Here is a 24,785-nt window from a genome sequence, read left to right as displayed (position 1 = left end):
ACACTCATTACTAAAATTAGCACCTGACTCTGGTGCGGAATTGAAAGCACAGTGGTGTAAGGGAGGTAACTTGTTTAGTTCATTTGTCCGGTTAAGACTAGGTTATTATATGGTAATAAGGTGGCAGGGTCCAGCTTCATAAATTGGCCCCTGGCAAATTTCTTAACTTAAGGTTATGGTGTGACTTTTTCAGCTATTATTGTTTAGTATTTATAGATATGGATATATTTGTGAACTAGGTGTTTTGGGCTTGTGTTGTTCTTGAAATTGATGTCAGGCATGTACACCTTCCATAGTTGCTCTGCAGTATGTTGATAGTGAAATACCAATAGTTGGCTAGGAAGAAGAGCTAGCCTGCCATAGCAGTAGACACGTGGGTTCAAGGCAACTAGAGTATCTTAAAAATGGCTTGGAATGACAACTATTCTGAATTGCATCAAACTATTTAGTAGACAATGTTTTTCAAAATTTTCATCCAGGGAAAGGGCTTGCGTTTGCACCGTGAGCACCTCATGCTGTCAAAAACAGCATTTGGATGTGCAAAATGCATGTATAAAATAGGGGTTGGGGTGCATAAACCTCTTCTGCTGTGAACTGCCATTGACTTCTCTGGTCAAGTGAATACTATTCTTATGCTTTGTTTTAATATAGGTATCTAAAAATATGGACCTTTTTGACCTCACTTGTGTATTTGATTTTTTATGATTTTTTTATACTAGGTCGCTGATTGCGGCATTAAATTTGTACATAAAAACTGGACCCTGCCCCCAATACTTTTCAGAATAGAAAAGAAGATAAACAGAAAGATGCACAGTACTAATTGTGTGGGAAAATGGGAACCAGTCTGGGAATGTGTAGAGTATACATGGGTTTGGCTGGCCAGGATTGGTTGATAATGAAAGATATATTTTTGTAAAAGAATATTTTGAGAGCTTATCCTCGTTGTAACTGAAAAACTAGAGACATTGTTTTGTTGATGAATTTTAGTCTATTAACAGACTCAACTTTGGAACACTCGTAACTGAAATTAGCACCTGAACGTTTGGTGCGGCATTGAAAGCACATGTTCAAACACACATAGATCCAGAAAATGCCGCTGCTTATGTAGTTTTCTCTGCATAGAAGCTGTCATCCAGGATGCATCTATACTAATAAATATTGCTTTGATTGTGAGCACTCAAAAATTTAAAGTTATTGAATTTTTAATATAATCGTGTTTGCATAGGTTTACTATGGTAACTGAATTAGTACCGTGATTCCAGAAAACAGGAAGTACAGCACATATCGAGTCTGAAATTTACCCCTCCCCCCCACTTTTAGTCGCCTTTCTCGACCTACTATTACAGTATTTTAAGTCAAAGCATGACGGTCCTCAACATTTGTGGTGATGTAAAGTTTCCAAGTCAATACAGAGTTATTTAATTGAAACATACATGGAAATTGCTCAGTAAAACAGTTTTTTTCTGTCACCCCATACGATTGCTAAAATATCCTTTCACTGAAAAGTATTTTGTTGCAGAGGCTGACTGACGCAGCGCGCCTTGATTTGAGTGTCAGTTCTTAGAGTCTTACACGATCGCTTGCGGGAGAACAGTATACCGTGTCAAGTGATAAAGAGATTAACACAGTAGACATAGTTTCTATTGAAGAGTCTGACTCGAGTCGTATTGGGTGTTTCTGTCCCACTTGACAGGCAAGGGAAACAACTCTTAGCAAACTTGTCCGTCATAAAAGGGTTTCAATCAGAGGCGCCTGCATACATTTTTACGTGGCGGGGTGGGGTGGGGTGGGGTGGGGGCAAACATTTCATGGTCAGCTATTAAGTTTTACGTGTTTAGATGTGAAATCGGGCGGGGGAGGGAGAACAAGCGCCCCTCTAACCTTGCCCTTATGTGCGGTCGCCCTTGGTTTTAATATCAATCCATTTCTGGTTAGTGATAACTAGGATTAATTATTGCAGAAGCATTTGCCGTGTTGTGTATTTTTTGTTACAGAACAAAACTATAATGGATGAGAGTCATCAAGTTTTGTATCGCCCACCATAACAGTGATAGTGCAGTACAGTGTTATCCTCGTACGTACGTTAGCCATCTGTCACACTTTGGTTAAATTGTGTAATTCGGGCATTTCGGGCATTTACCATCTAGCAAAACATTTTTAGTCTTCTTTTGATGTGTAAACACATGATTTTAATGACGAGATGAGTCCATTAAAATGTTAGCGGTATTAAAATCTCTATTTAATACAACTTTGGCACATGATGCATGTGTGTGTAGGTGCGTGTTTGTGTGTACAACATGTGTCATTGCACCTCACAACGTCACAACTGAAGCCATTATGTCATGCAAAGGAAAGGCATAACAGCTGAGGCATCCGAATGTATTTCCAAGCCTTTTCACAACACTCTTCTGCGGTTTTGTCAAATAAAATCAATATTTTTGTAACGTGATAAATATAATCTTACATTTATACTCCTTTCAAATGAAATTTGGGAAACAAGTTTGATCATTTAAACCTATTACATTGATCAAGATTTTTTTATTTATTTATATCAATATAGGCTTCACTGGGTAAAGCACGCAATGAACTGAACACCAGATCATATATATGTAGATATTCCTGGCACGTGTTTAATGTGGTCATGCGGTACAGACAGTACGAGGGCTGTTATCAAAGCAAACAGACTCGTACCAAAAAATGTAATATAGTAATATATGTTTTCTTTTAATTCCCGTCGTGTTCCCGTATATTTATTTATACAACCAATTACAACAACTGCATTTTACTGCACCAGATTATTATGTACACATGTTTTCACAATTTTATGTTTTAATTATTCTTATCTACTTTTGCAATGATGCCTAATATTCAATCCGTAATGCGCGTGCAGCACACACACACACACACAAACGCACACACACACACACACACACACGTCATATCTACAGACCCTTGCACAAAGCAATCTATTAATACGTGGTCACAATGGACTGTTCAAAGAAGCAGACTTAACGTTATAAAGAAGAATACGTTTGAAATATATTCCGAAAAAGGTGCAAATGCATGGGACATTCTCGTATGCAAAAGCAATGACTGTGCAACATGATTGCAGAGACGTGTGTGTGTGTGTGTGTGTGTGTGTGTGTGTGTGTGTGTGTTTAATCACAATGTTTGATCATTGTCATTTATTTGTCAAAATGACATAATTGTTCTCTCCTATGAAAACAGACCAGTTGACAATTTCAACCACTTTCTCCAGTATAATCAGTAGCCTTGATTAAGACGTTTTACAGGTTGTTTCAAACTCATAAGCGGCCTTAATACTCTTTCGTGCAAGAAAACACCAGCGTTTTTGCAATAGTGCATTTTTGACATGTTCAATGAATTGTGAATACGGACCCCTGATGAATGATTATCGATCGTTCGTTTTAATTTCACACGTATCTTGATTTCCTACGTCGACCCTGAACAAACTTACACTTTATAATGTCATCAACGAAAACGCAAACACGATCTGATCTTTAGCTGGATCCCAATTTACCTGAATTATGCACGTGCATTTTCTTCACTTATAATATAAACCGGTTTCGAACAAAGTGGTATCCCAGTGCAATTGATAGCAGGATCACAAGCGTACAATATATCTGCTTTTGAAACACTAACCCAAAGTAAAATCTGACCAATGACAGCTTGTTTCCACTTCCAAGTTTGAATTACAAACAGACCATAATGATGGATGTGTCGCTTTTCTTGGCGGCAATCCATAAATTGAAATTAATATGTTTAGTATCTGGTTTAAAGACACCGATTTGGTATATTATGAGAGATGTTGTAATCATTGCGGTTGTGTGTATCCTCTCCAGATGCTTCGGGTTAGGTCAAGTGTTAGGGAGAGGGTATTCCAAAACTTTAAAAGGACCCTAACATTCCTCGAAAGGGCATCAAAGCAAAAGTCTGAGCCTGCCCAAGTGTGAATAGTACCTCATAAACGTGCTTAAGAAAAAAAAAAACGAGTTAAATTTAAAGTGACAAGTGACTGCACGTGTGTGTGTGTGTGTGTGTGTGTGTGTGTACGTACGTTTTTTTTAGCCGAGGGGGAGGTCCGGAAACAACACTCTCTGATCCAGTCCGGACAATCTACGTGGCGACTAAAACTGTTAGAACGCTGTCCTTTTACACTGATATAAACTCGTACAATGAGCGTAACTCGTTTCAAACAGTTTTCATTTATTGATTTCATGCGATCGATACCTCTCCCCTGGCTTAGTGGTTAGAGCGTCCGCCTTGGATGCTGGAGGTCATGGGTTCGATCCCAAAGAGTCATACCAAAGATTTATAAAAATTGTACTAACAGCTGCCTCGCTTGGCGCTCAGCATTGAGAGGTTAGTGTTAGGAGTGGTCGGCCTGGTGCCAGGATAATGTGACTGGGAGGGACATCATGCTACATGTCTGCGGCATGATGCCCCAGTGCTAGACATCACTATAAACTGCAACACTGCAGACATCGTAGCGATATGGCTGAATTTTTTTTTTAAAGCTACGTTAAAATACCAAATCACACACCACTCACGCAATCGATCGACCTTCTGTTGTTTTTGTTGTTGTTGTTTTGGAGGGTGTTCTGTCCTGTTTGATCTTTGCAGACCAGTTAAGGAGGCCTTCCTGCACTACTTGAAAGTGTTTGCTATAGAGTATTTGTTGTTATATTGTAATAGTATTTATCATGCTGTATATTTATTACTTGTTTATTATTATAATTTGTTGGATTTTTTAAACTTGAGATTTGTGTGTTTTGGATTTTTTTTCTTCTTCCAGTTTTCAATTTTCAATCATTTATTCAGCTAGGCATTCGTTTAACCCCAGAAAGTATTCTGCCACCATTTGGTGATTTTTTCCTTCTTCTCTTTGTCTCCTTCTTTTTTTTTTCCTTTCTTCTTTTTTTGTCTCTTTCCTTATCTCTTTTTATCCTTTGTTCCTCTGTCAGGATTGATTGTGTTGTCGTTGTTGCTGTTGCTGCTGCTGTTTTTGTTGATGATATTGGTAAAGCTTTCTCTGGTTCATTTTGTTGTCCGAACTTAGTATTCATTGGTGATTCAGGTTGTTCTTGTTTTTTATTATGTTTTTCTGTCTCTATCTTCTCTTTATATTGTTGTTGTTGTAATTGCTTTTGTCCTTGCTGTTGTGGTTGTTGTTGTTGTACTCTTTGTCGTTGTTTTGGTTGTGGGTTCTGTTGCTGCTGTTGGTTTTGTGTTTGTTCTTTTTCCTGTTGTTTGGGGCGTTGTGTCTCTTCCTTTTGTTGCAGGTTTGTATTTTGTCTTACTCCCTGATTTTGCCTTTTCTCAGTTAACGTTTCTGCTGTATTGGTTCTTGTCGTTTCAGCTATCCTCCCTTTCTATCTGTACAGTGTGGGTCTGTTTCTCTTCTCGTTGTAGACTTTGTTTTTGATGTTGCTTCCTTTCTGAGTTTCTCTATTCTCTGCTTGTGTTTCGGGATTCGTTGGGCATATAAAAGGTTGTTTGTCCTGTCTTCTCACATTTGTTACATTACGGTTATAGATACATCCTTTGTACCATGATTTTGCTAGGAACCCATATATAAAGAATGCTCTCTTTATTTCTTTCAGTTTGCTTTTTTCGATTTCCAATATTCGTATCCCGTTATAAATTGTTGCTAAGGGGATCGTTGCCAATCTGGACGAGATTACTTTTATGTTGAATTTCTTCTCAATTTTTTCACTACTGCCTTTAATGGAATTTCCAGGGGGATGTCAGACAGATGTAGCTCTCCTGTGTGTTTCTTAACTTTCCTTAAAATGGGTGTTGGTTCTTTTAGCATGACTTTTTCTCTCCCTATGTTGATCTCTCCATAAGGTAGTATTGGTTGTTTCCCTCTGGATCTGATGATATATCCTTTATATCCAATAAGGTTAACTGAGTGCAGTCTTTTAATGTAGTCCGGATTTAGTATTTTCAATGCAATCATCACCGCTGATGTTCCTGGTACTTTATCTCTCGGTATGTGTGATATGTCTATCTCTTTGTATGCACACTCAAGAAAACTCCCATCATTTGTGTCTATTCTTTTAATCTTGAAAAATTTTCCTAGGTTGTTCAGTTCGTTTCTAGCAGCTGCCATGTTATCGTGTTACACGTGCTTCAAGTTCACCTTGCTGGTCAGACTAGTATCTGTATCTGTATTGTTCCTGTAATTTAGTTTAATTTTTTTCCTTCGTGATTCTTCTACTTCATTTCTTGTTCTGGCATCAAGTGTCAAGTGTAAGCCCTAATTCATATTTCAGAAACCGGTGGACTTTCTCGCGGTTTGCTTTGTACGTGCCATTGACAATAATAAAGTAAGACTTTACTTCTCAAGATGGAGAATCAGAATCCGATCGACCTTCGAACATTAAGAAGCCACCTTGTCACATGACACGATGACGTCAGAGAAAGGCATCTAGACAAAATGATATTAAGTACACTGTAGAAAACATTAGAACGACGGAATTCATTACAGTAACTGAATCGTTTGGCATTCTAGATATATACATATCAGTTGTGCTGGAGACCGTTGCTACAGATGTGTAGAGTACCGTATGCATTACGTACTAATGATATAGTAACTAACTATAGTACACTACTTTGAGTGTGGCAATTACTACATTTTATCATTCCGATTGATTAGATCCATTTTTAAATTTGAGACAAGATTGATACGGGAATGTTCCATTTTTTTAATAGATTTTTTAATATTTAATAATAATAATAATAATAATAATAATAATAATATTATTATTATTATTATTATTATTATTAGTAGTAGTAGTAGTAGTAGTGGTAGTAGTAGTAGTAGTACCCTTTTTAGCTTACACAGTGCACGTTCGGGTCTTACTATGTTGTTTATATAATACGTTGTTGTTAGGCCAAAGCTAACTTTTGAGTGAACATTCAAGCCGTTCACTGTTTTGTTTTTAATTTTCTTCTTTTTCTATTTAATTTTTGCTTCACAGAATATTTATATTTTGACATCAAATTGCACGTGTGTGAGTGTGTGTGTACCTGTGTGTGTAGAAAATGCTAATCCCTTTGATCTAATGTAATCAGTACAAGTTGGATAAGAGATTTCAAATTGCAGTAAACTGGTCTTTTTAATAAAACTTGTAAACCCAAAGTCTACAAGTGTCATTTTTAAATAAATTATAATATATTAGTGTAAATGTACAACAAGGTGCATACAGACAGACAAATAAATGTGTATGGATAATTTCAAAACGTAAGTTTGAAGACTGATTCCTGCATATTGTCGTTAACGTATGAAAAAAGTAAAAGTAGGTAAAAGAATTTACGTATGAATTAATTGTAATAAATAGTCGGTTTTTGATACGGGAGGGTCTATTGGACTTGTCGGACACTTGTAATACAAATACATTATCTTCGGTGAATTAATGTAATTTCAAAGCAACTTTTGGATTATTCCTATAGTTATCGTAATTATATGTGAACCAGTCTGATCTTGTGGCAAAACCTTGATTTTTCCCCAAAAATTTCCATACAAATATGAGGTGTATTTTAATAGTTTCCATACAAATGCGAGAGATATTTCAATATTTTCCGTACAGATACAAGGTGACAAGGTGTATTTTAATAGTAGTATCCGTACAATACAAGGGATATATCAATAGTTTCCGTACAAATACGATGGATATTTCAATAGTTTCCGTACAAATATGAGGTGTATTTTAATAGTTTCCGTACAAATACAAGGGCTATTTCAATGGTTTCCGTACAAATACGAGGTGTATTTTAATAGTTTCCGTACAGATAAAAGGGGTATTTCAATAGGTTCCGTACAAATACGAGGGGCATTTTAATAGTTTTCGTACCAATACAAAAACGGGCCCCGACTGGCCGAGTGGTCTAAAGATCTCACTGTTACGGATCACTGCCATCTCACCTCTGCCTGCATGGGTTCTAGTCTCGGGTTCGGCCAATGTGGGTACGTGAGAAAGCTTGCCAGTCGGTGGTTCTTTCCGGTTTTTTTCCGGGTTCTTCCTCCACCATTTATACTGGCTGCCATGTATAGCCTATCTTGTGCTGAAAAATGGCGTTAAACCCTACAACAACAACAACAACAACCAATACAAAAACATCAGACTAAGTAGAGAGCCATAATTACATGGCAACGTTTATGGCTTGTATGATTGTAATGCAAATACATAAATTAGTCTGACGATGCGTATGAACTATTGGACAAATCGGATAGTTTTTGTACAGATATGTCAATCAAAATAGTCTGATATGTATAATGTTTAGCAACCCCTGGATTACACCGATATTTGTCTATAGTTAGAGCCCACTCAAGTAAAGCAAACAACACTCATTATATTGAACTATATGGTCCGTCCTAAAGATGTCATATAAATACATTTATCCAATTCTATATCGAGTATTTGGCTAACCGAATTGTCATCGTACAAAGATATCATAATTAACTGTGCCTGTAGCTGCAATTGCAACTATTGGACCAGACGGATAATCAACCATCCGATGTGGATGGATGCAATTTCACAATAAGAGCTGGCCTAATTCAAAAATACATCAATCAGACTAGACAGGTGATTAGCATCCATTAATATCTACCGGACGTGTCCGATGGTTGTCATAATCATCAAATTGTGTTGTCGGACAGATATGAAATTTTTGTTGTAACTATTGGGTTAAACCAATTCCATAGCATCCTTAGGACTGGCCGATAGTTGTCGTACAACACAATCAAGCTAAGCTGATTGATATTAATTATTGTCATTGTTTTTAGTGCAGCACGCGCAAAAATGCAACATAATAGTCCAACTCTACTACAGCTATAGAACCAGCTGCCCACACAGATTCCACATATATATAATAACCATACTTTACCAATGCTATCATTCACTGTCAATTATTATAATTTCTGATAGCTGTCACGCAGTGTCTACAATAGTACTATCAAGATAAATATTATTCGTTTGTAAATTCGGGTGGTGTCCAGTGGATGCCATACAAATACAGCCCTTAGCTAGTGTCAAACAAATACCGCACTCAGCTAATGGCATACAAACAACGCGCTTAGTTAATACCACACAGCTACAACATTTAACTAATGCCATACAAATACAGCATTTAACTAATGCGATACAACGACATCACTTAATTAATACCATACAACTACATCACTTAATTAACACCATAGAAATACAACACTTAGCTAATGCCATATAAATACAGCACAAAGCTAATCCCATACAAATATGGTGCTTAGCTAATGCCAAACATATACAGAAATTTGCTATAATACATTCATAATTTGCCATACAAATACAACATTTAAGTAATACGTTACAACTATATCACTTAATTAATACCATAGAAATACAACACTTAGCTAATGCCATACAAATACAACATTTAAGTAATACGTTACAACTATATCACTTAATTAATACCATAGAAATACAACACTTAGCTAATGTCATACAAATACAACATTTAAGTAATACGTTACAACTATATCACTTAATTAATACCATAGAAATACAACACTTAGCTAATGCCATACAAATACAACATTTAAGTAATACGTTACAACTATATCACTTAATTAACACGATAGAAATACAACACTTAGCTAATGCCATACAAATACAACATTTAAGTAATGCCATACAACTATATCACTTAATTAACACCATAGAAATATAGCACTTAGCTAAATACAGCATTTAAATAATGCCATACGAATATAACACTTAGCTGATCGAAATTTTAAACAATGTTATCTATGATTTATTTAAGACTATTGTAAAAAAATCGATTTTCTCAGATGATGCCAAGAATGTCTCACTGAAATTTATGATTCTCAATGAAATCTATTGATAGATGATCGACATCCCTTAAAAAACTTGCATTTGAAACCCGAGAACATGTTAAAAACGTATCTAATTATTATGGATGGACCTGCAGATTAATAACATGGGTTTGTTTTAAAACGGATCGCGAGGTGGGGTATATTACATTTTTTGTCGCCAACTCTGTTAACTTGGTATACGAGTTCTTATTAATTTTTTTGATACCTGATTAAGTTCTCTATGGCCTAAGCGGTTAGAGCGTTATACCGCAGTCTGAATCGGTTCGAGGGTTATACCGCAGTCTAAATCGGTTAGAGCGTTATACAACATTCTTAATCGGTTAGAGCGTTATACAACAGTTAATCCGTTAGAGCGTTATACAACAGTTTTAATCGGTTACTCAGTAGAGCGTTATACAACATTCTTAATCGGTTAGAGCGTTATACAACAGTCTTAATCGGTTACTCAATAGAGCGTTATACAGCAATACTTTCCAGGTTCGAATCAAAACTCACACAAATGTTGTTTATATTTAGTACTCGAGGAGATCGTAAAGTTTAGATTGTATTGCAAGTGAAATATGAAAATCAACTCTGACGATGAACTTTTTAACTCATTGCGACGATTAAACACACAACCTGGAATCAAAGACAAATAAATAAATAAATAAATAAATAAATAAAAGAAGCATGCGAGTAATGGGCAATGTGCAAAAAGAATTTTTTTTATACTTTTTTACATAAGTTGGCTCTGGTACCATAGGATGATTCCATTTCACGATTTTAGCTTGTTTAGCTATTGGAGCATATGAGCTCGTAAAGGACGATAAAACAACTCCGTTTTTTGACTATACTATTCATTCACAAGTGGTATAAACCAGTGGCGTCGCTAGGGGGGTGCGGGGGTGCGGACTGCAGCGGGTGACACCATCTCAGAGGGGTGACACCAACATGAAAAATTGCAAATTTTACAGAGCACACATTGCTCGGTCTAGTCGGATTTCATAAGCGGATAACCGATCATAGTTAAATACATGACTAGCAGGCACAGCAGTGGCGTCGCTAGGGGGATGCGGGGGGTGCGGACTGCACGGGGTGACACCATCAGAGGGGGTGACACCAAAATGACATTACTAAGGATTCTGTATGGTCTGTTACAGAAGGAGGACCATGGGGGTAACACCATGAGCTACCGCACTGGGTGACACCAACCCGCGTGACGCCAATGGACTATAAACATATTGTCTATGTCGGTTTGTTTATCCAGCAGATCCAAGACTTTATCGACAGCTGCTTGATCATCGTCATCGACTACACCAAGAACTTAATCATCAGTGGTTTCATCGTCATTGACTACACCAAGAACTTAATCATCAGTGGTTTCATCGTCACTCAGTATAATATAAAATACATATGTTGTCGAATACCAGTTACAACCAGGTAATGTATGACTTCAGTCTCAGGTATGTATCTGATAATGCTATCGTCCAACTTTACCTTGGAATGGCCCAGGGTCTGGTATTCTCTCATCGACATTTTTTGGGGTCTCGGTTTGATCTGAATTTTTAAGTCGGTGATGTGGTTGTTGTATATGTCTAGGTTCCCGGTCATGTTGTCACCTATTTTAGCTACTCTTTTGCGTATTTCATCGCTGATACTTGTTCTGGATACACCATAATATTGTATTGTACCTTTTCGACTGATCTCTGGAAAAATTTCGATCTAAGCAGCCTCGAATGTTTCGTAATAACATAAACATATTATGTGTCTGTTGTTTTTTTTAAAGGTGTCCATCTTAATTTTGAAATGTAAAGAGTTCATCTTTGTCAATATTGATAATATCCATCAACTCTTTCATGGTGTTGTATCCTTTTAGCATTTGGCATAATTTATTAATTCGTAATTTTGTGCTTGTAAGCGACAGAGGATAAGGTTCAGACAGATCTTCTTGACATAGCTTTCAGTTTACTCTATAATGGTTTTTTGATGCAGGTGTTATTTTTCTGAGTGGACCTGGTGACAACGTCACTTATACATTAGGGTACGACAATTTCCTTCTAGCGCACTCGTGTTTAAAATACTTTAATATTTTCCACCGGTGCGTCAACGGTCGACAACACCTTCAAACAGCTTGGAATGACACCCCGATTTACACGAACTATGTACTGAATACCACCTACGGACTGTCTAAACAAGTCTAAATGTTACGGCGAAATGCGATAAATGGATTCAACGATGTGAAATCTCCTGAGAATTTGCAATCCGTTGTCGACGTTTTGGTCGCGTCCCATAAAAGCACAAAAACCTAGTACACGCTTCTGCGAACTGATTGTTATCAAAATCGAGTACAGCTTCCTCGGATGGCTATTGATAACCACTTTGTGGCAGTGATACCTCAGAGACTCCCAGCTGGTCGAACAACATAGGATTTCAAGCTTGACGCTTAGATAGCTCTTTATCCCGAAAAACTATGAATACAAGACGTGGAGCTGTAATTCCTTGTTATGCGCCGAATTGCCGGTTAAATTTATCAGATATGTCGCTTTGGAATCGTATGCCATTGTCAGCCTCTACGACGGTTAAATGCCACCGAAGGATATAACGACACAAATCTTGTTTCCGCTGGAGTGCCAGAATATCCATTAAGCACACAAAGCACGTGCTTATTTTATGAAATGTTTTGTCTCATAAACTCTAGGTCAAGCTGTTTTCAAAACCCAACACAGAGAGAGAGAGAGAGAGAGAGAGAGAGAGAGAGAGAGAGAGAGAAGGAAGGACGAAGTTCAATCCTCTTGAAAGTGGTGTCACTTGACGATAAAGATGTGGCTACATCTGGGGAATTGGCTTGCGAGAGATACGGGATGCTGTAAAGACAGAAGCCTGTTTGAGTTTCTGGCGAACAAACTGGCGTGCCTTTGGGCTGGGTTTTTTTTATATCAGTTTCTTAGGTCAAAGCCAAATATGGACATGTGCCTAGTTCTTGTATTCACCAGAATGTCATAGTGAGGCTTCACAGTTTCTTACAGACCATCGTCTGGGTCTATGTACGTCATTAGACAGACAATTCTACCACGGAGTTTATAGCTTAGTCAAGAATTTTAGGCTTCCGCAATGCGGTAACTTATACAACTTAGCGAGTGTGGTTTTTGCTGACTCTATGATACAAGGGAAATGTATGTATAAAAGGTTTTGCCTTTCTGCTCATACGGGCACAATCTATTAAATAGTATATAATTGTAATACCGAAATGAACGGATTTAATCTCAATATATTTTAATAGAAAATTACTTTCAATATAATTTAATCAAAACTTACTTTTAATACAATTTAGAGAAAATTTCAATCACATTATTTGTACTAAAAAATTCTGTCCTAATACTTAGGACATCAGTCCAACAGGGGCACCAGACAAAGTTTAAATTAATTGTTGATGTTAAAATTGAATGAATTATATATGACCATTTCGATCTGCATATGCGAGTATTTTGATTTGGAATTATGGCAACACTGGTATATTCCCACCTTTTTAGCTTTTAATATTGTTTTCTTTTTTGAGTTTCACATTCTGTAGGAAGGGGGTGTGGCACCATACTATTTTCAGTGCTAAAGGCCCTGGAAGCTCGTAATCCGGCATTGTTCCGCAGTCAGCGATGGAGTCAACGTAGGCATTCATGGCGAGAGTTTCGCAGTTGGTGCGGTGGTGTTTGTACCTACAGCATGCTAAATTTCTTCTTCGTCGCTCTCGTCATCGCGTTGAGTTTACACAACTGTGTGTTTTGCTCCGAAAATAACTTCTCGCCCAAATCCAAATATTATGTGATAATCGCACTGCACGTGAAAATCTACCTTGATTATTGAACTTATCGGTGCACTGGAAATTCGAAACTGAAATTTAGCTTTGAGTAAACGAATATGGGTTCCACCACTAATATATCAGCATCATTTACATTTGTTCCAGCTTATGTTTAAAGTTTTCTACGATTATAAGGCACATCGTCGTCATTATTTGTTATATCCATGTAAACATCATAGATGGACCCAGCTCAACGAGCGTAGTCATAGCTGTATCTTACCAATCCCAAAATTGTCCTAGCAGAGTAGACGTTATCCAGGCATTCTCCAGTTCTCTTCCGTTGATAAGATATCGTGTACTCTTAAAACGCGCTATTATTGCGATAAAGGACTCACTATGTAGAAAATAGCGACTGCTATCCTGAAATTGTAGTTTTATTCGTCTGCAGTCATTTGGAACTCGTACGTCGTAAGAATAAAGTTGATAATTTTGAACAGATGAATCTCTCTTCACTGGTTTATTCATGTCAAATGCAATTTCGAATACGTCTTCGAATCTGGCCATGCTTTTATTGTTTAACGCGCGTGTTATATCGACAATGGCATCGCAGAACAAGTACGCTTCGTTCTGCTAAAATAGCAATTCCGCTGTCAATCATGGTTTGATTTGTTGCAAGTGCTTGTAACCTTTGTTGTGAAACATCATTAATTACTTTTTTTAACCCCCTGAGGCATGCTAGACGTAATAATGAAATTTAGTTTGCGTAACAGTGTTTTTTTTCTTCCATACTAATAGCGCTAATCGTTCTTTTATTGATAAGAATGCTCTACCAGCTTCGGTTGCAACTGCGGTTGTAACCGTTCTAAGGGCTTTGTCTTTAACAACGTCAATGGCTTTCGTCGAGACTTGTTTTGCAAATGCTTTTATATTTTCTAGAACCTTCGGTACGGCCGTTTTAAAAAGACTAGAGATGACATTACCAAGTCCATTTCCGTAATACGCATGGTACATAGTCACGAATTCGAACATGTATCACTTTGGAATTTACGACATTCTGTTTCATTCAAGAACAAATTTATTTTAATATGTGATTCTAATTCACTGACGCACTGATGGCACATCCTACCGCGAGAGTTTCTTTATGCAAATCGTGTGGATATCCATCTTGGACTTAAACGGGAAATTTGTGTATTATTACATGGCAAATAAACTGATTGCTGACACGATTAAAATAAGGTCACCCGGGGAAACATCTGGAGAAATTTTTTAATACGTCGTAACACGAATTATCATCAAACTGAAAGCGATCTGACTGTAAACGCATACGCGTTTTTAATTGTCGTAGCTGCTCATCATTGGCTTGTCAATGATCGTAGATTTCTTCGTAATGATCGAAGTAATCATGTAACCATTCATCAGGAGATATTCTTGATATTTGTGGTGGCTGTCCTTGATCACCACACTCAGTCAAGTGGACATTGTTGTGTAACATCCGAACGGTGGTAATTTATGCACTTTCTCTAGGAACAATTCAAATTTCATCCCAGATCATCCGGGGAATATCGTTTTGTCCATGGGGGCCGGTGTCCATTTATTGAGACATTCCATCGAAAGAACACCACTGGTAGTTTTACCAGATACTCCTCCGTCATTGAGATAACATAGTTTATGACGTGCAAGTGGATCTTGTACCGACGGTACAGGTGACGATGAAACGAGAAATATCACAGATTTATTATATTCTATCGGAGTGTGTTCCATGCTGCGAACTGACAAGGCGAGAGTCTTGTCTGATTTTCCATTGGCCGCATGACCTACCTGGCGTTGATGTTATTTTATCACCACGAACATGCGACATATTGATAGGAAAACCTTATTTAGCTAACTTTGAGAATACTGAAAAACTTTATAACGTGAAAGATATTTTTATAGATGTATAATGACTAAGTGGCTACTCAAATCTACTTATTACTGATATAATTTATGCCGATATATCCAAGCATAGATCTTATACAAACATATTGAGGTAGTTCTCCGTTATAATAAGTTGAATTATGTCTATGAACCCGTTGCTCTTCTTTAAAAGCACGTGTTCGAGTCTTAGAAAGAAATGTATCTTTTGTGTAACCGCTCCGGTGGCCTAAGTCGTTAGGGACTAGGATGCGGGAGGTTGAGGTTTCGAGTCATACCAAAGACTTACAAAAATTGTAATAGCAGCTGCCTCGCTTGGCGCTCAGCACTAAGAGGTCATTGTTAGAACTGGTCGGTCTGGTGATAAGATAATATAGCTAGGTGGGACATGATGCCACATGTCTGCGCCATGATACGCCAGTGTTAGACATCACTATGAACTGCCACACTGCAGACATCATAGACTCAAATTGTTAAAGCTACGTTAAAAATCCAAACAAACACACACACCTTTTGCTTACAATCTCGAATAAAAAAATAAAACTAGGCTGGGTCTTGAATAATCGTCGAGATGCAAGCACACAGCCTTTAGACGCTCCCCCGGAAAATCTACCTATTAGTTTTCCTTTTGTGTTTTTTGCGTGTGATATTTTTTCCCAAATTGTTTTTGAGCGTTTTTAAGTGATAATAGCTGCTGCCACGTAGAAATGAATTAATATTGTTTTGTCGAGCATAAAACGCAACAATGCAATATGAACCCATCCATCTACGATCATTTCTTAATCGTTCTTTTTCTCATGGATGATTAAAAGGACGTCCGAACACCGCGGCAATAACGGAATAAGAACCTGGAGAAAACTCAAGTGTGTAATTTCAGCAAAACCAATCAAGTCTGCATCACAAATGTTTCCGTTGATGGCAATTCATACCAAATCGTTCTTCCGATGTATGAAACTATCAAGGTATGATTGACTTTCACCATGCTCAAGTAAACTTGTAGGATAACACTCGACCATGCCAACCCTGTTTATGGTGTCGACGCTGTAACTGGTATTCCAGGGACCCCGGAGTAGTTACATAGTTGCCATGGAAAGACAGTTTTCAGGCTAGTCTGATGTTGTATTTTTTTTAAACAGTATTTAGTGGCAAAGAACCCGAATGCAGACTTGTCTTGGCTAACTCACATAAAATTATCATAACCATAGGACTTGTCCAAACATCGATTTACAATTACATCGAAACACCGAAGCTGATGTGTTTTTGTACTATAAGACAAGATTTATGTTTTCTAAAGAATTATGGAATGGTTAATATGCAATTATATCGGTCTAGTGGCTGTTTTGCATCACATATACCCACCTGTGCTGATTGATATATAATTGTACGATAAATCTCGGACTAGGCCAATATTTCCTTTGAAATTAGATGGAATTACATTAATGCATTTGTACAACTCTGGGACTATTATACCAATAGCTGATAATGGAATTACATCACCTCTACAGTACAACACTATAGACTTCTTTAATACCCGAAAGTTAACTCCCTGGTACGTCTTCTCTTGCAATACTTCCAAGAACAAACCCATTCCATTGCTTCCTCACCAACCAAGTGCAATTTCTTAAGATATTTATATGCATTGTTGTCTTTATGATCTTTTTCGTTTGCACAGTGAATAGCTGACATTTGAAAGCCATGTCTGGATGCATTTGAATAGTTCAGATATCTCCATTAATAACATCATTAGAAGATTTAAAGACTTTGTTAATTCTCTCAAAGACATATTGAGGACGCTGAAAATTAAGATCCTTGTCTCCACCATAGCTACAGGCATAACATTTTCCCCCCACATACTATTTCAATATATCTTCAGACAAATCGTTAGATGTGGGATGTAAAAGAATACCACAGTAAATCATACGTATGTGTACAACATCTTTATCTCTCTCTCTGAAACAATTTTTGCAATATTTAAACATTACTCGTCAATGAAAACGTTACGTTATTTAATTTTAGTGTATTTGCTAATAAACGACACTAAGGCTAATGATTAAATGTTTCGAGTTTTAATGCATATATATGTATGTATTTGATATAGATGAATGGATTGTCATATATTTATGCATGTATTTGGTATAGATGGATGGACTTTCATATATGTATGTATGTATGTATTTGATATAGATGGATGGACTTTCTGAGTATATATATATATAAATGTGTATTTGATATAGATGGATGGACTTTTTATGTACATTTCTATATATGTATGTATTTGATAAAATGGATGGACTTTCTATGTGCTCTGTCTTGCACGCCCTTGGAGAAATATACAAAGAACAAGCGGAAAATGAAAATAAGGCAGAATAAAAAGCTTGTAGAAACTTATGAAATCCTAGCAAATAATAATGACATTGTTATAAAAACAAGGGCAGTTTCAACGTGTGGAATATGAAAAAAGTAATTCTGGTTAAGATTAATTTCAAATTCCTTTTACAAAAAATGGTGATACCATGGAGCTGTCGGAAGAAGTAGTACTCCCCCGTCTTTTGCATAAACCTTTCCACACATCAAGACTACTACAAAAAAGTGCCTACGTTGGTGAATAAACACTCTTGATAAAGCACTGCAAAGTATACCGCATCTACATTTCAAAATCTTACAGACGTGACTAAAGAAAAGCAGGAACTTGATTGACTCCAATTGAATTTCATTATTGTAGATTACGCGTGCTTTAAGATCTTCGATAAAATCAAAATAAAATCATTAATTTTAGGCGGTCCAATAAATTGAATCCTGATTGGCTAAGATATGTAAAGGGGGGGGGGGGGTTCAAGACGAAATTTAATGGCCAAGTATTATTATTATTATTATTACTGGTAATAGTAGTAGTAGTAGTAGTAGTAATAGTAGCAATTTTATTATTATTATTATTATTATTATTATTTTTACTGGTAGTAGTAGTAGCAGTAGCAGTGCCGGATTATCATAGTAGCAAACGTAGCATTGTAGCATATGCTACGGGCCCTGCACTTTCAAGGGCCCCACGCCAAATGCTTTCAAGCTATCAATTACCTACATGTAAATAATACTGTTACTGAAATGTCAGACATATTTGTCGTAATATCTGGCTGTATAGCAAATGAAAAATACAATTACTTTTCTATGCAAGTTAAAAAAAGTTGTTTTAATATTGATATTTTGTTTTTAAACTTAGGGCCCCCTTATAACATATGCTACAGGCCCTGCACTAGCTTAATCTGAGTAGCAGTAGCAGTAGTTATTATTATTATTATTATTTTCACAGTGACTGATTCTTATTTAACAATTGATAGCCACTCTTTCATCTGATAAAAAAAGAACGGTTTCCTTGTCCTATTCAGAGATTGGTCTTCCTGGATACTACATGTACATAAAGTAGTATGAAAAAATGTATGCATTGTCCCCGTGAAGGATATCAACCAACCTCCATGCAGACAAGTTGTATTTCCTGTCCTAATGGTACAACCACCCCTAGTATAGCGTCCAACTCATCTCCGTAGTGTGTTAGTAAGAAATCAAGTCGGTAATTGACTAATTATTTTAATACAATCTACTTCCTTCCTATAAATAAATTCTTATTATTCAACACTTCAAACCGTTAAATAGTAACACTATTGAGCTGATTTTCGGAGACAAAAAAAAATGTGCGGCGACTCACTGCCTTCGTTTGGCTATCTGACAATTACATCGTCTTAAACATTTTGAAATCAGTCAGGAACTCCGCATCGTAAGGAGAAAGGGAAAACAGAAACTAGTATTGATAAAATGGAAATAAGAAAACATTGGCAATTTTGAAAAGAATGTTGCTGAATGAAATTAGAAAGGATAAAAACCGGACATATTCGAGAAAACGATTCAGTCCAGCGCAATTCAATGGACTTCAAAAGGCGCGATGCTACTGCTATTTCGAATAATTTTAGCTAAAGGTATATGATTAGAAATTGTCTGATTAATAATCATTATTGTGTTCAGATTTGGGAATCATTAAATTCTGGTGTTTAGTACAGTGTCTCCAAAACCATTATAATTCATCTTCTGAAAATTTTAAACCGGTTCATCACACCCAACTTATTTTATAAAACAAACAAGATGACCAATACAAGATGGACAGTTGCTACACCCATGATTACATTTTCAGATGTTTGTCGAATTTTGTTGATACTTACCAAGACTGACTTTCTGTTAGAAAGTAGTCAAAGTGTTCTTTCACTTCCGTGGGAACTAAACAAGCCACGTGCTAACCATGATCAACATATTGAATACCCAGAATGTCATGATGTCTAAACAAGCCACGCGCTAACGATGATCAACATATTGCATATCCAGCATGTCATGATCTGACTTTCAAAAACAGTTAAAAATTACATTCCTTGAGAATGATTTTTTTTAATTGCCTTCTGCAGAAGGAAATGATCTAATGAAATGTCTACTGAGACATAAAGCCCATGCCATGAGCTAGAACACAATACCCTACCAACCAACAGTGTTAGACAACAGCTCCCAAAGAATAGGGGAACTATAGAGTTTGCACACTACATGATCCCATCAGGAAACGTGTTTGCGCATGGCAGTAGCGCCTGCTGCGAAAGTCTTAATGACCGTTGCTAGGTATGGTCTTTACGAGTCAAAGGTAAATACAGACAGACGTAAAATAAATTCGCAGTAGAAACTTGAGAATTTATCAAGTGATATTGCAGTAAATGTTCGGAATACCTGAGGTTTCGTTGTTAATAAACATTCCATAATCCAGTCGAAGTTGCGTATATCTCAATATTCTATGAGTGATTTTATCACACACACACACACACACACACACACACACACACCCCTTCTCCCCAGATTCTTGTTTTGTCTGGATTCTTTCGGAACTCCAGTGGTATATGTCAACCATATCCAGTTTGAACTTATCAGCCAAACAATGAGCAGCCCGAGTACATTGCATTTTCAAATAGCACAACCACCATCCAGATGGTGTCTACTTTACTGTTACATTGTGTTGGTAGGAACTTACATATAGGTCCGTCTTCTTAATTTGGAGGCAAACTCCAACCTCAGATATTATAACACGGGCAAAGTGTCGGTTTTCTTTCCTTTAAAGGTGAAAGTAAATATGGTGTGTGTGTGTGTGTGTGTGTGTGTGTGTGTGATACCTGTAATCCGGCCTTATGCATTTACCGACCAAACGCAGTGCAGATCGACTTTGCTTACTGCACAAATGTTTCAGCTATCATTCAAACAGTGTCCACTATTTCGCCAGAATGTGTTGATAAAGAAATGTGTATGTTGGGCACGATTTTTTCCTTTCCAATAACCTATTTACTATGATATCAACTCTAGAACTGATTGTCCGTCCATCGCTGTTCTTCTGTTTGCTGATGAACTCCTAAATAACTTCAGTGAATCCACTGATCTGTGCGTATTCAACGCTGTCCAAGAACTTTGACTTTCAGACGGTCCATAATTCTTGACAGATTCACTCATCTAGCTCATAATTTGATATGGTCTAACGGACTGAAATAAACGGACAAATATTTATGTTTTGAGCTCAGGTTTAGTTTACAATAGCGTCCGTTGCATAGTTACAGTGTGTTGGTAAGAACTAATTATTATATATTGCTGTAACTCGTTTTATGCCCTCACTGAGAATGATATATTTTACTATTGTCTTCTTCAGAAGGAAATGCTATCGTATAATTTTGTCCGATGAGATACTGTGCCTAAGTCAAACTGACTGTATACTGGACTACACAAGATAATTTAAGAAAAAGGTTTCCAAGGAAGAAGGCAAATACAGATTAGCACACACCATGGCCCAACAAAACTTATTTATGGATGTATGTGTAATTGATTGTCACTTAATTAATCCTACAATGAAATACGAGTTCTGTTTATGAATGTAAATATTTCTTTATATGTGTCTACTCTCTCTGTCTCTGTCTCTGTCTGTCTCTGTATCTCTCTGTCTCTCTCTCCTCTGCAATGTTAGTGTTCAGAAGAATACAACCTTACTCTAAAAGAGCGGTAGAAGGACTTATTATGCGGAAGGTATATTGGATTTAATCACTGCAAAAAATTGTTCGATCATTAAAGAAGAAACTTCGACATTTTCATGGTCATTGGTCCTTTTCCTTTTTATTATGATGTATATAATTCTTTCTGAATTTGATTAACACAATAAAAAAACAGGTAATAATTATCCCAGAAATCGTTGTTATTGTATGCGAAAGATATCTTTAAAAAGTTCTGGACATTGTACAATAATGCTTTTTATTCTGAGATTCAATAGATTCCTTAATTTCGTAAAAATAACTGACTAAAAACGCACATGATAACTGAAATATATTGTACTATGTATTGAGAATCTTAAACAAACGAACGCTTTACGGCATCTACTTCCCAAAGAACGATCTTCAAGAAAGTGGGTCATCGTCCATGGATTCACGACCATCCTTTAAAAGATCAAACCACTTCACAATTGTAGGATATGACAGAGAATTAGATCCGTAAACATTTTCCAAGCCGGGCTTAATATCAACAAGAAGTACCCAAAGAGTGTCCGGATTTTACAGTATGCACTTTGTTCAGAAACAAAGGTGTTCTCCTTCTCTAACAATTTTATGTCACTGTCATTTACATGTTACGTCACAAGCATTAACCTGCCGGTGTCCGGCATGCTGCAATTTCAGCTGCAAATAATTTTTTTAAAAAATATTTCGCCTATACATCTACATTAAAGTTATTGAATGGCTCGAAGAAGCAAACACGTTATGAGAAAATAATCAGAACTTTTAAAATCACGCTCGTATAGCTGAGAGAATATTAAAAGTATTAAGGTAAAGAGAAGCCGATGAAAAGACCGGAGTATAACAATCAATTATCTGATCCAAAATAGACAGTAAAAGCATGCTACCCAACCAACAAAAGATACATTTGTGTGCTTTGTGTTCATATAAAGGATATGTTAAACATATTTTGTCAATTTTGTCAAGTAAAGCAATGAACTGAAGAGGTTCTTGAACACAAAGTGAAAGATTAAAAGTGTCTAATTCGCCCATCAAGTCATCTGATGTTTTCATAAGATCAAGAAAATGAAACAGAACAAAAACTGATTTGTGATAAATTAATGCCAGTTACTGACTCTTATGACTAAGCGATTCATAATTAATACTGCATTGCTACAAAATTCCCAAATCCCCCTCAGTGTGCAGAACTGAATCATAAATTAACTTCTTTCAGCATCAATCAATGTTGCAATGTACAGCGCGTGTTAAGTACATGTAAATGAAAGCAAATAAAAAATGTTTGATGCCTGACAATGTTCTTGCAAATTTGTAAGTGAGCCTCCAGATTAAGACAGACAGACAGACACACTATCTAGTTTGGTTACAAATATAGTTTGAAAGTGTGGCTTATTTACATGAATAGTTCCATGACGATAATGCAAGCGCGCTTAATGTAATAAAGTACAGAGACTGTCCTGTTTTCCTGTTGAATGAAAAAATTATACGTATGAGCCGACATATTAACTTTTTTATACATACGATCACGCGAATCTTCGAGAACTAAAATTTGTTGGTGTTAACGTTGCTGTTCTTGATAAAACAAATTTTAAATACGACATTTTAAAAAAACGTTGCCCCATTTTCAGACAAAATTGTCCCCACCCCACCCCACGCGATTCAAATATGCAGTTTGTGTATCACCGACCTTTGGTAGAAATATACTGAAACTGCTAACACGCGGAACTCCTTCATATGTATAACTTCTCAATACACCGTCATATACGTATCAATCCGCCACCCACCGGCGTCGCAGTTCGCGCAGATAGAAGCATTTACATGTACACATACTGGCCATTCTTTTTCTGGTTCTATGGTGCGGATTTGAAGGATTTCATAACAAATTCCATTGGAAGGATCTTATTTTGTATACGTGTACATTAGTTGCACATTCGTGGTTAAGTTTCTACGTTTAAGCTGTATAAATATCAAATTAGAAGAAATAAATAAAATGGACAACTATACAGAATGCAATTTTTCACTGAAATTTTTAAATATAAGGAAAAAAAACTTTATTTAATAACATTGAAAAAATCTTGTATCAATTCCCCAGTTGTGTAAATATAGTAATTTTATTGAAGTTTAAAGAAGAATAAAAAAAGATGAAAAGTTTATTTTCTTTAATATTTTTGTCATCATTGTTTCAATGCAGTTCATATGCGTGTACAGTAAATACAGTGCAGATTCAAACATTTAATAGAACAGGGCATCATAAACAATTGAATCATAGATATTGGCCTAATTGTTGCATTCCAATCTTATGTCACGTGGCATTTATTTCCGGGACAGGAACCATGTACGTACTTCCGGAAACAGACAATTACAATTCTCGTTACGGGCAGGAACCATGGCAGGCCGAGGATACTGGAATACCTGAAATCATTCAACTCGGTGTGACTATGCATGTTGATGAACAATACACCATAAACATGCAAGTAGATCACCGTGACCTCTATTTCACGCTCAGCTGACACTGATTACATTTTGTGCTTTAAGTTTATTTCTCAAACTTTGTCCATGGTAGAACCATCAAACTTGAAAATAGTATGTATCACTATTAGCATGACACCCTTAGATCAAAAGAAGATCATGGTGACCTGAATTAACCATTTCTCTGGCTTATATCTAGTTTCTGGCTTATATCTAGTTTTGTATTTAGCTCTTGACCATGTGCTTTTTGGCTTGATGGATACACACTATCCTATACAGAATCATGACACTTGGTTAATGACTCTATCTTGATAAGTTCTATTTCTTTTTATCGAAACGAGGTCAATGTGTCTTTTATTTCATGATTCAGTGACTTTGATGAAATTTTGTGGTGAACGTTCATTTGTTTGGTGCTGTTTATTATTTAATCATGACATATGATAATTGGACGCATGTCTGCTGCTACTACACCCTTTTAACCAAAGACGGCCACTGTGACCTAGATTTTATGCTCTACTAACATGGGTTAGATATTTGCATTGTCATCATCCTATACACATCCTGTTTTATGTATTATAATGTCTGTGTTGATAGGTCGGTGGGTTGGTAGGTAGGCAGGTGGGTGGGTATGAAGGTTAGTGGTTTCACAGCATTATCAGCCCACTATGGT

The sequence above is a fragment of the Sinohyriopsis cumingii genome, chromosome 15 (genome assembly GCF_028554795.1).
Source record: "Sinohyriopsis cumingii isolate HCF-2022 chromosome 15, ASM2855479v2, whole genome shotgun sequence".
NCBI lineage: Eukaryota > Metazoa > Mollusca > Bivalvia > Unionida > Unionidae > Sinohyriopsis > Sinohyriopsis cumingii.
Note: the sequence above shows the minus strand (reverse complement) of the source record.